Below are 13,197 nucleotides of genomic sequence, written 5' to 3' on the forward strand. Positions count from 1 at the left end.
TCCATTCCTGAGTGTATACACATGTTCAAAATCACCAAATTGTATATACTAATTATGGGAAGGTTTTTGTTTGTTTGTTTTTTGTTTTTTTTGTATACCAATTATACCTTAATAGAGGCGGGAAAAATAATTAAGATTTTTGTTTCTGTTTATTCCTGCATATTTGAAGAGCTCAGATTGTGAGCTCACTGTAATTCATTGTGATCTGTAGAAAATATATTAGCTTAAAATTTGGATGGCCAACCCTGCAGAGAGCATGCTTATTTTCCCTAACAAAAGCCAGGACATGCTAATGTAATAAACTGGGACCACCCAGCCCCATCCAGGTTCCCCACTGAATCCAGGCATCCCATCCTCGTTTCTTAGAACAGACTGAGAGCCCAGGCATCTGAGGGGCCCTCACAGTTCACTGTCTGGCCAGGGCTCCATCTAAGCTTTCATGCTTTCCCTACCTGCCTGTGTCTAGAGGTTCTTCCTAATTCCTATGAGCTCTGTAATGAAAGGGTAACTCATGCAGTTTTCCGGAGGTTTTGCAGTTGAAATTTAGTCTGGACTACCTGGTTTAATATACTAATTTTTTTTTTAATTTTTTTTCTACTTTCATTTATTATTATTTTTTCTGGTTTCTTCCAGGCAAACATTAGCTCTGTGAGGTCAATCCCTGCAATTTGCTCATAACTATATCAGGCAGGGTACACAGTAGTTGTCCAGATAATACTTGTTGATGTGGTAGACAATGTATTTTAATTATCATAAGATACACAATAATAAAATATATGTCACAAAATTTACTTTCTTGTTATTTTTCAGGGTCTTATTTTTTTCTCCAATTACATAGATTGACATAAAATGTTCTTAGTTTTTTTAAGCATGATCATGTTTGTTGCAAAGTTATTAATTTGTATTTCAAGACTTTTTTGCTGAATGGCTTTATCCTTGTTTTTAATCAATAATTTCAGAAATATGTAATAAAATATAACAGAGCAAATTATCAGTGGTTTTAAAATTATTTAGTTGCACAAAAGTAAAAATTATTTTGTATTTACATATACAGATTTATTCTGGTAAGAGCAAATTATGTAGCCTTGAAATAACAATTTTATTACTTTTCAGCAAATCTTACATCATGTAAATCCATCAGCCATGGCTGTTTTCTTTACTGAATTTGAGAATAAGAAATTTAGGTTCTTTTTAAGCTGTCAGAATAAGAGAGTTTCATAAAATATATTAGCAAGTGATAAATATTTAGCATAGTTACTGCTGTCAAAATCATAGACTGCCTGTATTTCAAATAGTAAACAGATAAAATATTAGTGGTAAATCTTTAAAGCACATTTATTTCTTTATCTTTCAAATTTTTTAGATATTACGTATTTCCTGTAGGAAGAACATAGCTGAGACTGTTTTATTTTAGATAAATAAAAATATAAAGAACAAGAATTACATTGAATTAGAAGTAGCATAAATATTCATGTTTTATCTTACATAATCCTTCATTTAAAATATTTGTCTATATCCTGTTATAAAAACAACTGATTTTTCTGTTTCACTTCTAACTTGGAAATGTAATATACTTAGAGAGTTATCTATTTTTTCTTATTCTTTATAAATATCTATGTAAAGTCTTCATCACTTGATTATATTAATTACTTTTTTTTTTTCTGCCTGGTTTCTAATTTCATCTTTTCCACCTACTTGCAACATACTCTTGGGGAGATTTAACTTATTTATACATCAGTTTCCTCAGGATTGTTTGGAGAATTGGATAATTTTATATTATAATTTGGAATGACCTCTGGCACATAAATTATAAATATACTGACAAGGTTTTCTGAATGCAATATGCTTTAATCAATCCTTTTCAAATATCGTTGTCATCTAACCTGAAATACTCCAACAAGTTAAATGTAGTACATGTGGAATCTGTAATGTTGGGGAGTAGGTAATTAGGGTAATGCTTACATACTATATTTTAACTCCTATATTAAAAAATGTTTCACTATAAACATGAGTTTTATAATTTGACTCCATGGATAAGTAAATTAAATGTGATTTTATTGTACAGCAAATATATATGTATATATATATACATGTATACAAATGAATATTTGGTTATAGTCAAGGTAGCAATGTTCAAGAAGTGTGAAATTATGAAATGAATATTTGCAATACAGAAACATTATTTATGGAGAGAATAGTGTCTTTAAGAATAGTAATGAATCATATTTAAAAACCTTTTATCAAAATGTATTAGATTAACTTTTAATCAAATTCATTTTGATTAGCTCCAGTTTTGTTTTTTTTTTCCATATTTTCCTCTGTCTTTTGTATGTAGGTGTAAGTGTGCTTGGAAAAATATTTTCAAATAATATATAACCAGTCACATCTCTCCATTTTACTGCTGCTGTATTCATGGATCTCTTTTCTCTGGAAATCACTATGATTTTTTGTGAATGAAGTGTGCACCAGTAATTTATCTGCCCATTTAAGTAAGAGGAAAGGGAAATCACAAGATAAGTTATTGGTTTTACAAACTATAGAATGTCTTGTAAATGCAGAGAGAAAATTTTGTAGGCTACTAAAAGAACAATGTGCTGCTTCTACCTTTTAAAACACTTCCCTATTTGGAGTGAGGTTTTCCTTTTGTGCCCCCACAGAAAACCCAGTGCTTATTAATAACACACATAATAGCATGTCATAGTTATTTGTGTGCTTCAATCTACTGGATTGTACACTTATATACTGAAATACATATTAATTATATCAGTTGAATCTATCAGAATGAAAAGGGTAGAAACATTTGTGTTTGCTTTCCTCTCTTCCTTTCCTTTCTCTCCTTCTCTTTATCCCCTTCAATGTCTATACTTTGACTCCTGCAAATACACCTGGTAAATTAATGGCCAGTATCTGAGCCAAGGCAAGACCACATGCTTGGAAAGGATATCTTTAATCACAAAAGGAAAGTCACTAGAAATACTAGAATAGTAGTTTGGAACATAGACATTTACAAAATCCAGAGCACTAGATTTGGGAAGTGCATCCTGAATTCTTTTCCTCAGAGACAACATGAGAATTTGAGATCTGTGCCACTCTTTATCCTTGCTTCCTGTTCCCATGTAGGTTTCTTCCACCATGAAAGAAGAGAGGAAATTTGTCTGGTGGGTGTTTTTAGCAGCAGGAATCAGGCATGTGGAGTCCTTGCCCTTCTACTCTTTTCTGGTGGGGCTGCATGACTCGGTGCTCTCAGGTAGTCTGAGAGGGGTGTGCCTGCACTCCTGTCTGACTGCAAGGGAAACCTGTGTCTTCCTGGGTTTCCAGAAATATTAGGGATTTCATTACTACCCTGCCACTAAACTGGATTGCCTAACAGCATTCTAGGTAATATTCTGATTTCTGTCTGTTCAGATTCATCTATCTCATCTGGTTCAAAACTATGAAGAAAAGGTTTGTTATCTATTATGCCTCATAAAGTCCTATCAGAGAGTTGACTTATCAGGTTCTCAGTAAGTATTTTCAATAGATTTCAGTAAATTGCTTTAGTTTCAGGGATCTGCATAGAGAGACATTGGGCATAAATAATGTAACATGTATTACTATAAATTTAACTGAATGTGGTTAAAATTTTAGAGATTCATTTTTAAGAATTCTATTCAAATTTAATTAAAAAGTAATGTCCAGGTGAGTTTTGCTCTTCATTTTTAAAGCACTGTCTTTCTCCTTCACCTAATTGTTTTAGGACCTTGGTCAAAATGTTTTCTCTTTGTTTAAAGGTTACAGATAACTTCTAAATATCTGCAATAGTAAAAGAAAAGGAACATATATTTGCAATTTGATGATGGATATCCATGAAATTAATCATGGAATGCTTTCATTTAGAAAGAACCACATATCTAGGCAGCAGATTTTTAATGTTCTTTTGGTGAGATTTGAAATGCAGATAGTCTAATGGTAATACACTCAAATCATTGAGTCTGTTTATCAATTTGCGTATTGCTACAGTATGCATGGGGGTCCTTAATCCTTAAATAGTCTGACTGAATACATAATAGAATATCTTGGTAATTTAAATATTGTATTTTGCTTAGTTCCTTGTTTGATGGAGAGAGCTCTTCTAGTGTTTTTTTATAAAATGGCAATTGAAAACAAACTTGCCATTTATTGAGACCATGTGTAAGTCTAGGTTTAAAAAAATCCTAGAAGATAAGGATCAAATATGAAATAGGGAAATGCATAAATCACATAGTCAGGAAATAATAAATCAATTTTGTTTTCTTTATAATAATCATGGCATTACAGTATGTAGCTTACTGAGTTTAACCCACAGCACTCCCAAAGCTGTCATACTTGCTTGTTCAATGGTGTCTCTGGTTTAAACTAAGAAATGAATAATAAATATGTAGCTTAGCAACCATCGACATGGTAAACTGAAATCAGTCTAGCATGCTTAGAAATGGCTGTGGATACACTTTTTATTATATAATATCATTAAAAATTTATTTACTATTTAACAAGATGTTAAATTGCTAGTTATCAAAAATGTACAATATTTGTGATCTCAGTCCTTTTATTTTTATACAGTGTAATTTTTTTCACAAAGAACATTTTTTAGAACAAAAGACTTCAAAATATGGCAAATACGCTGATTGTCTTGGAAGCAAAATTTTAAATACTAATTTTTTAAGTATAAAATTGTGATAGAACTGCTTTTCTGTGTTCTGAAAAACCCACAAACATCAAATCCATTGGATCTCAACTCCTGCAACATCAAGTCTTCCCCAAAGCTGAGTCACTCTCTATATAAATGATGTAAAAATATTAAAGCCGATATAAAGAAAACAAATAGGAACCTTTGGAGACTACTAACTTTTGTCAGCATATATGATGATTTAATACTTTCTCTAGTTGAAATACTTTTTCCCTCCTAGATTTCATGTTGCAACTTAATAACTAATGCAACAGTATTGGGACCCTTATGGGAGCTATTTAGGTTATGACAGTTCTGCCCTCGTGAGTGGATTAATGCCAGTGTAAGTGGAGTTTGTGTGAGTGGGCTTTCTCTCTCTTCTGCCCTTCTGCCATGTGAGGACACAGAGTTCCTCCTCTCAGTGTTCAAGGCACCATTTTGGAAACAGAGAGACACACCCCAACCTGCCAGTGCCTTGATTCTGGACTTCTAGCCTCCAGAACTGTGAAATATTTAATTTCTTTTTATTATAAATTATTCAGCCTGACATATTCTTTAAAGCAGCACAAAATTGACTAAGATACTAATTTGATATTATTTTAATATCTGTCCACCTTTTTTCTCCCTATGGCATTTTCCCATTTATTTTATTGACGTTAAAAAAAATGGCTCTTGTTGGATATAGTTATTTATATGAAACAAATCCCTTAATCTTATGACTGATGTTCTTGCATGCCTTTTAACTTTATTATACCATAATTTCCCTTAATGACCATGAGATTATACATATAAGTACTAAAATAAATATTTAAAATATTAAAATAATATTAAATTTTAAAGTGATGTTAAATTTGAATATATGTACAAATACTAAAATTGGTATTAAATTTAAACTTTAAATTTAAAGGTGAAGAGGTAGAATTATCACCCAGGAATACAGAAACGTAGGTTTTACAGTCTACAGGAGCACTGCATGGTGTCTTTACATGCATTATTCTTTACCTCAATCTTTATTATAAATAATATTAGTAATAATCATTTTAAACATTTAGATAGGCTTTTTAAAAATATACAGGCAATACATATTAATCTATCACAATTATTTCTTTTAAAAATACCCTATGTTGAAAGATACTTCTAAATGCTACAATAAATCCCAAGAATCATAAGACTTACATCTCCCATCGGGCAAACAAATAGATGAAATATAAAACATGCTCCCATGGAAAAGTTACAAGCCGCAGCATGCTTTGTCTAAAGGGCAGTATAGGCATCTACCTTGGGCACCAAGGCCAGCTCTAGCTATGCTTACATACTCTTAATATTTCAGGGTTGATTATTCTGTAAATTTTCCATGCCCTTTTTTGTCTCTTTATAGCTACATTTTCTATTCACTATTACTTTTTGAACATTTCATAGGTCATGAGAAAGGAGAAATTCAATTATTAAATATTTATTATTTTTGTCTTAAGATAACAATGAGATTATAGAGCACTATGTGAACTCTCATTATAAATACGAACCAGATATTTGAGAAAGGCAGCTGCTATAAGCTATAAAAATGTTTGAAAATTACTGTGAATTAATTTTTTGAATCATGTCTCAAATGATAGTTATCATAGATATAGTAAAACTGTTTCTGAGTCTTTTGAGGAATGCCATTTTGCATGCTTGTTGTATTAAGAGGGAATAAATAAATCATAAGTAAAGGCTAAGAACACCAGGTCTGTTTCCAAGTTGAAGCGTGTGGTTTGGCATCATTTTCTGAGGTTGATCTCAGAAAGGCTTTGCTGTGTAGTGTTCATTTGCTACCATCATTGGTACCTAATATCATTTTGTAAAGATTTGCCTAGAGACTTTGTACCCTGTCAGGGGTCATTGCACAAGCAATTTCTTTGATTCACGAATTCTGTCTATAAGCTGTGTATCTCTTATGCTTAGAAAGGAAACATTCTACAGCCCAGCAGTGCCTCTTCCATTAAAAAAAAATGTGTTTACATGACACCTGTATAGACCAGACTTAGTCAATATATTTTTCTTACTCATGGAAATAATTAGCTTTTATTAGTACATACAGCAATAATTGGGGTTTTACTTCATAAGAGTCAATAGAAATACAATACAAATGCCTTTCACAGATTTTTGCTTTGAAGACACATTACCTACAGAAAATTCACTTTTCTAAGTTAGCTAGGATTAGACCATAGTTTTAAAAAAATATAAAATATTTTCTCTTGTGTGTGTTTTAGGTTTCAAGTAATTGGTACATTCGTATGTATGTATACAGCAGACTGTTGGACTAACGTAGCTCAAAGTTTCACTAAAAATTTTTATGAATTTTCATAAATCTTAAGTGTCAATATTAGAAAATTAAATATGCTTTGAATAGTAATTGGTTATCTTAAAACAGCTCTTAATATTCTTATTTTGATTAAAAAGTTGTGTAATTCACATAGAAATTTTGGGAAGTGTAGAAAATATCACATATGAAAAGGAATTTTTAAAAACCATTAAATTTTATTCTGCAAAATATTTTAATAGAAAATTTTTGAAGTATATGGAGTAATACATTTAAATAAAGTCCAGTAAATGGTATTTAGATTGTCTTTGTAATCTAAATTCCTGATTATTACTTTTGCAATCACTGGGTCAAATGTTGGCCACATTTTAATTTATTCAACTGCATTGCCAACATTGTCTCAAAAAATTATATCAATTTACTTTCATTGGCAATGGAAAAATAACTTGTAATTCCTGTGACTAGACATATTTTTGGGTTTCTGCTTTATTTAAACCCGTCATATGTCTATTTCTCTCATGATAAGTCTTTGTCTTAAATATTTTTACTTTAATGTGTTTGAATGCTTAGTGTTAGGATTACAGTATATTTATTTTTCAAAAATGTCTTGGCTTTTTTCTTACACTCATATGGGCAGGAGACTTTCCACATCATTGTTCTCAGTTCCTAAAGCAAATTTCATTATGATCCATGTGATCTGGATAATATTAAATTTTGCTGATTAATTTAGAGATTGGCTTTCTACATCACTGATTATATTTTGTACCACAAGGAATATCCTGACACTATGCCTACCATCTTTTAAAAAGCTTTCTTTGTTTTCTTCATATATATCCTATAAATCCTGATGTAATTTATTCTTAGATATTTTATACAATTTTTTGCTAATATTAATTTGATCTTATGTTTATTATCATTTGTATTAGGTTGCTTCTTGATTTTAAGTAATGCTATTGTATTTTACGTTTTATTTTGTAACATATATCCAGATTAACCCTGATATGTTTTCATAAGTTATCAGTTTATAGTCTTTTACATTTCTATGCAAAAAATTATGATTGCTATTTTTTATTATACATTAAGTCCTGGGATACATGTGCAGAATGTGCAGGTTTGTTACATAGGTATACACATGCTATGATGGTTTCCTGCACCCATCAACCCTTCATTTACATTAGATATTTCTTCTAATGCTGTCCCTCCCCAGTGTGATATGTCCCCTCCCTGTGTCCATGTGATTATTTTATCTCTATATTTATAATACTGGTAATTTAAAAATACTTTAAAATGTTTAGTTGGTCAAAATTTAAACGTAGCACTAAAAAAAAAAGTTGAAAAGCAAGCACCTTAGGTTCTTTTTCTGATTTTATATGTTTGTTGCAGTGTTTTACCATTAAATGTGGTGATGATGATGATGATTACTGCAGAGACTGTCTATCAGTCTATGGAACATCCTGCTTATTTTAATGCCCTGCATTTCTATTTTTTTAAATGAATTTTTAAATTGTAATCAATTAATTTAAAAATTTAATCAAGTGGTTTTTGGGCCATTATTGAGATGATTTAGAGTTATTTTTCCCCTTCTATTGAGCAATTTATGGGATGAATTATATGAATAATCTCTTGATAGAAAAAACATTTCTGCTGTTTTACAATACACGCTTCTTAATCATGTTTTATTATTCAACTAATGTACTGCTGAATTCAGTGTTCTATTTTACCTGGAATTTGTCCAATTATTCTTAAGTTGCTTTCATGTAAAGTTGTAAATACATATTTAATCTCAAATATTTATTAATTTTGATGGCCTAGAAAATGATTTTTTTTTCATCACATGGAAAGCTAAATTTACTCTGGATGTGTGCATAGGTAAGATGTTATTTATACTCCTTACCCTTTAATGTATTATTACTTTTTGAAAGGGAGAGTTATGATTTGATTTTACATAAATTGGTGGATTAAAGGAAGATGGTTTTATTTAGACCCTATTATTATTAGCTATAAGTTTTGGATCTTACAATTAATTTGAGTAAAATTATAGGTGCAGATAAACTCCTCAGAGTAATGTAAAATTCAGCATGAACATTGAAGGAATCTTGTCATTTGCAGATCTAGGGAAAGCCAACTGTCTTCCAGTCTACTAGTCTTTGTTTAGGCTTAATCAGCCCATATGGAGATACTGAAAGCAATAACCTTGCAGGCATATACAGATCCAAATATAAGCCGATGAAAACCAAGCCTGATCATGTAGTGATCCATTCCCTATCTGTGATATTTTGAAGTCGTCCATTGCCAGAAGCATAATGTGAAGATAACAACTCAAGTCTTAGAGTCAGACTGTAAGCACACAATATGCTACCAACATATAATTACATGTTTAATAAATGTGTGCTCATATTAATACCATTGTTATAATCCTATTCTTGGATGAGCCCTGGTGCCCAGGATTCACATTTAGTGAACCGTCAGGGCGGTGATAACCTTTACTGATGATTAATAAATTCTTTCTGAAACTTCTTTTAATATGACATTAGCCTAATAATTACTATCCTTTCAAATATTGTCTAGAGAAATAATTATGCTGTTCCTAATAAAAGATGAAAAATGTAAAACATTGAAACAAATGTGAAAGCTAAGTTTTAAACTATATTATACAAATAATTATTATAATAGTACCTCTAATCCAAGATTAAATTAGTGAAGATCAGAAACATGGAAATGAAAGAATGGGGAATAAAAGTAGGCTAAGACTTTAGGGGTCTAAATATATTGATATATACTTAAAATTAATATTTATAACCATGTATCAAAATGTTTTTACTTCAAACTAAGAATAAAGCCATTGGACACAAAAGAAAAATCAAAAACATATATATTTCCTCCAAATAAAATCTTAATAATTTTCCCAGTCAGAATTTATATAGGTCATAGTATAGCAAAATGTAAACACAAATATTTATACAATAAAACCTTTAAAGTAGACATAAAAATAATTGTTCTAAACAACTGGCAGAAAAATCATTATCAGGTGATTATTTTAAAAGATACAGAAATACAAAAGATACCAGCATTTTCCATGATTGCCCCAAACTGAAGCAATATAAAAAATATGTCTAGGATGGAAAGCTATAGAGAAATGATAAAAACAGACACAAACATAGCTGTACCTCACATACATAATGTTGAGTGAAAGAGGCAGATATAAAATGTTACATGCAGTGTTGTTTTATTTATAGACATTTGAAAAGCAAGCAAAATTGACTTGACAAGAGTCAGCTAGTGGCCACTGTGGTGAAGGGAAAGGCTGCAGTATCTTCTGTGCTGGCAGCATTCTGTATTCAATGTGGGAGGTGGTATCCAGGTCTGTTCACTTTTTAACAGTTTATTAAGCAGTATAGTTAGTATTTGCGCACTTCATTTTGTTTAAGTTATACCTTAAATAATTTAAAAGTTTACAACACGTTCATCATGCTATCCAGTGGTAGTGAATGCACGCTAAAATAGGGAAGCAGATTAGTATATTTCTGAATAAAAGATCACAGCAATATGTGTTTACTTAAAAGCATTCTTTTCCTTTAGTCTAGTAATTCTGGAAAAATACAAACTCCACGACAAAATAGGAACTATCTAGTTCATTTAACAGTATGAAACAAAAGCTTAAGAAAATAGAAAAAAAAAAGAAGAATAAAAAAACAAGTCTGCCAAGCTGGTGCCTTTAGCTCAACTTTATGGGAACTAAACCCCTAAAGTAGGATAAAATAAGGAAAATGATGTTTATTAAAATTCTTTTTTTTTGGGGGGGATTTTTATTTTTTATTTTATTTTATTTTATTTTATTTTCCCATTTATTTTATTGCATTTTAGGTTTTGGGGTACATGTGAAGAACATGCAAAATTGTTGCATAGGTACACACGTGGCAGTGTGATTTGCTGCCTTCCTCCCCATCACCTACATCTGGCATTTCTCCCCTTGCTATCTCTCCCCAGCTCCCCACCCCCCACTGTCCCTCCCCTATTTCCCCCCAACTGACCCCAGTGTGTAGTGCTCCCCTCCCTGAGTCCATGTGTTCTCATTGTTCAACACCCACCTACCAGTGAGAACATGCGGTGTTTGATCTTCTGCTCTTCTGTCAGTTTGCTGAGAATGATGGTTTCCAGGTTCATCCATGCCCCTACAAAGGACCCAAACTCATCGTTTTTGATGGCTGCATATTATTCCATGGTGTATATATGCCATATTTTCCCTATCCAGTCTATCGTCAATGGGCATTTGGGTTGGTTCCAGGTCTTTGCTATTGTAAACAGTGCTGCAATGAACATTTGTGTGCACATGTCCTTATAGTAGAACGATTTGTAATCTTTTGGATATATACCCAGTAATGGGATTGCTGGGTCAAATGGAATTTCTGTTTCTAGGTCCATGAGGAATCACCACACTGTCTTTCACAATGGTTGAACTAATTTACACTCCCACCAACAGTGCAAACGTGTTCCTAATTTCTCCACATCCTCTCCAGCATCTGTTGTCTCCTGATTTTTTAATGATCGCCATTCTAACTGGCGTGAGATGGTATCTCAATGTAGTTTTGATTTGCATTTCTGTGATGACCAGTGATGATGAGAATTTTTTTCATATGTTTGTTGGCCTCATGTATGTCTTCTTTTGTAAAGTGTCTGTTCATATCCTTTGCCCACTTTTGAATGGGCTTGTTAGTTTTTTTTCTTGTAAATCTGTTTTAGTTCTTTGTAAATTCTGGATATCAGCCCTTTGTCAGATGGGTAAACTGCAAAAATTTTTTCCCATTCTGTTGGTTGCCGACTCACTCTAATGACTGTTTCTTTTGTTGTGCAGAAGCTGTGGAGTTTGATTAGGTCCCATTTGTCTATTTTGGCTTTTGTTGTCAATGCTTTTGGTGTTTGGTCATGAAGTCCTTGCCTACGCCTATGTCCTGAATGGTTTTGCCTAGATTTTCTTCTAGGGTTTTTATGGTGTTAGGTCTTATGTTTAAGTGTTTAATCCATCTGGAGTTAATTTTAGTGTAAGGTGTCAGGAAGGGGTCCAGTTTCTACTTTCTGCACATGGCTAGCCAGCTTTCCCAACACCATGTATTGAATAGGGAATCCTTTCCCCATTGCTTGTTTTTGTCTGGTTTGTCAAAGATCAGATGGTTGTAGATATGTTGTGTTGCCTCCGAGACCTCTGTTCTGTTCCATTGGTCTATATCTTTGTTTTGGTACCAGTACCATGCTGTTTTGATTACTGTAGCCCTGTAGTATAGTTTGAAGTCCGGTAGTGTGATGCCTCCCACTTTGTTCTTTTTGCTTAGAATTGACTTGTCTATGCGGGCTCTCTTTGGTTCCATATGAAATTTAAGGTGGTTTTTTCCAGTTCTGTGAAAAAGGTCATTGGTAGCTTGATGGGGATAGCATTGAATCTGTAAATTACTTTGGGCAGTATGGCCATTTTCACGATATTGATTCTTCCTAACCATGAACATGGAATGTTTCTCCATCTGTTTGTGTCCTCTCTTATTTCATTGAGCAGTGGCTTGTAGTTCTCCTTGAAGAGGTCCTTTACGTTCCTTGTTAGTTGTATTCCTAGGTATTTTATTCTCTTTGTGGCAATTGTGAACGGAAGTTTGTTCTTGATTTGGCTCTCTTTAAGCCTGTTATTGGTGTATAGGAATGCATGTGATTTTTGCACATTGATTTTGTATCCTGAGACTTTGCTGAACTTGCTTATCAGTTTCAGGAGATTTGGGGCTGAGACGATGGGGTCTTCTAGATATACAATCATGTCGTCTGCAAATAGAGACAATTTGACTTCCTCCTTTCCTATTTGAATGCCCTTTATTTCTTTTTCTTGCCTGATTGCTCTGGCTAGAACTTCTAATACTATATTGAATAGCAGTGATGAGAGAGGGCATCCTTGTCTGCTGCCACATTTCAAGGGGAATGCTTCCAGTTTTTGCCCATTCAGTATGATATTGGCTGTTGGTTTGTCATAAATAGCTTTTATTATTTTCAGATACGTTCCATCAATACCTAGCTTATTGAGGGTTTTTAGCATAAAGGGCTGTTGAATTTTGTCAAAGGCCTTCTCTACATCAATTGAGATAATCATGTGCTTTTTGTCTTTGGTTCTGTTTATGTGGTGAATTATGTTTATAGACTTGCGTATGTTGAACCAGCCTTGCATCCCCGGGATGAAGCC

General features: G+C 32.5%; 1 protein-coding gene across 9 annotated transcripts in view; it reads left to right on the plus strand.

Moving 5' to 3' along the window:
* The window catches only part of CCDC102B (coiled-coil domain containing 102B), a 391,327-nt gene that overhangs the window by 264,672 nt on the left and 113,458 nt on the right, over window positions 1-13,197 (plus strand). The gene's annotated exons all lie outside the window — the stretch shown is intronic.

Source organism: Sapajus apella, unplaced genomic scaffold (genome assembly GCF_009761245.1).
Source record: "Sapajus apella isolate SASKATOON/1434 unplaced genomic scaffold, GSC_monkey_1.0 scaffold30, whole genome shotgun sequence".
In the NCBI taxonomy this organism is placed as follows: domain Eukaryota; kingdom Metazoa; phylum Chordata; class Mammalia; order Primates; family Cebidae; genus Sapajus; species Sapajus apella.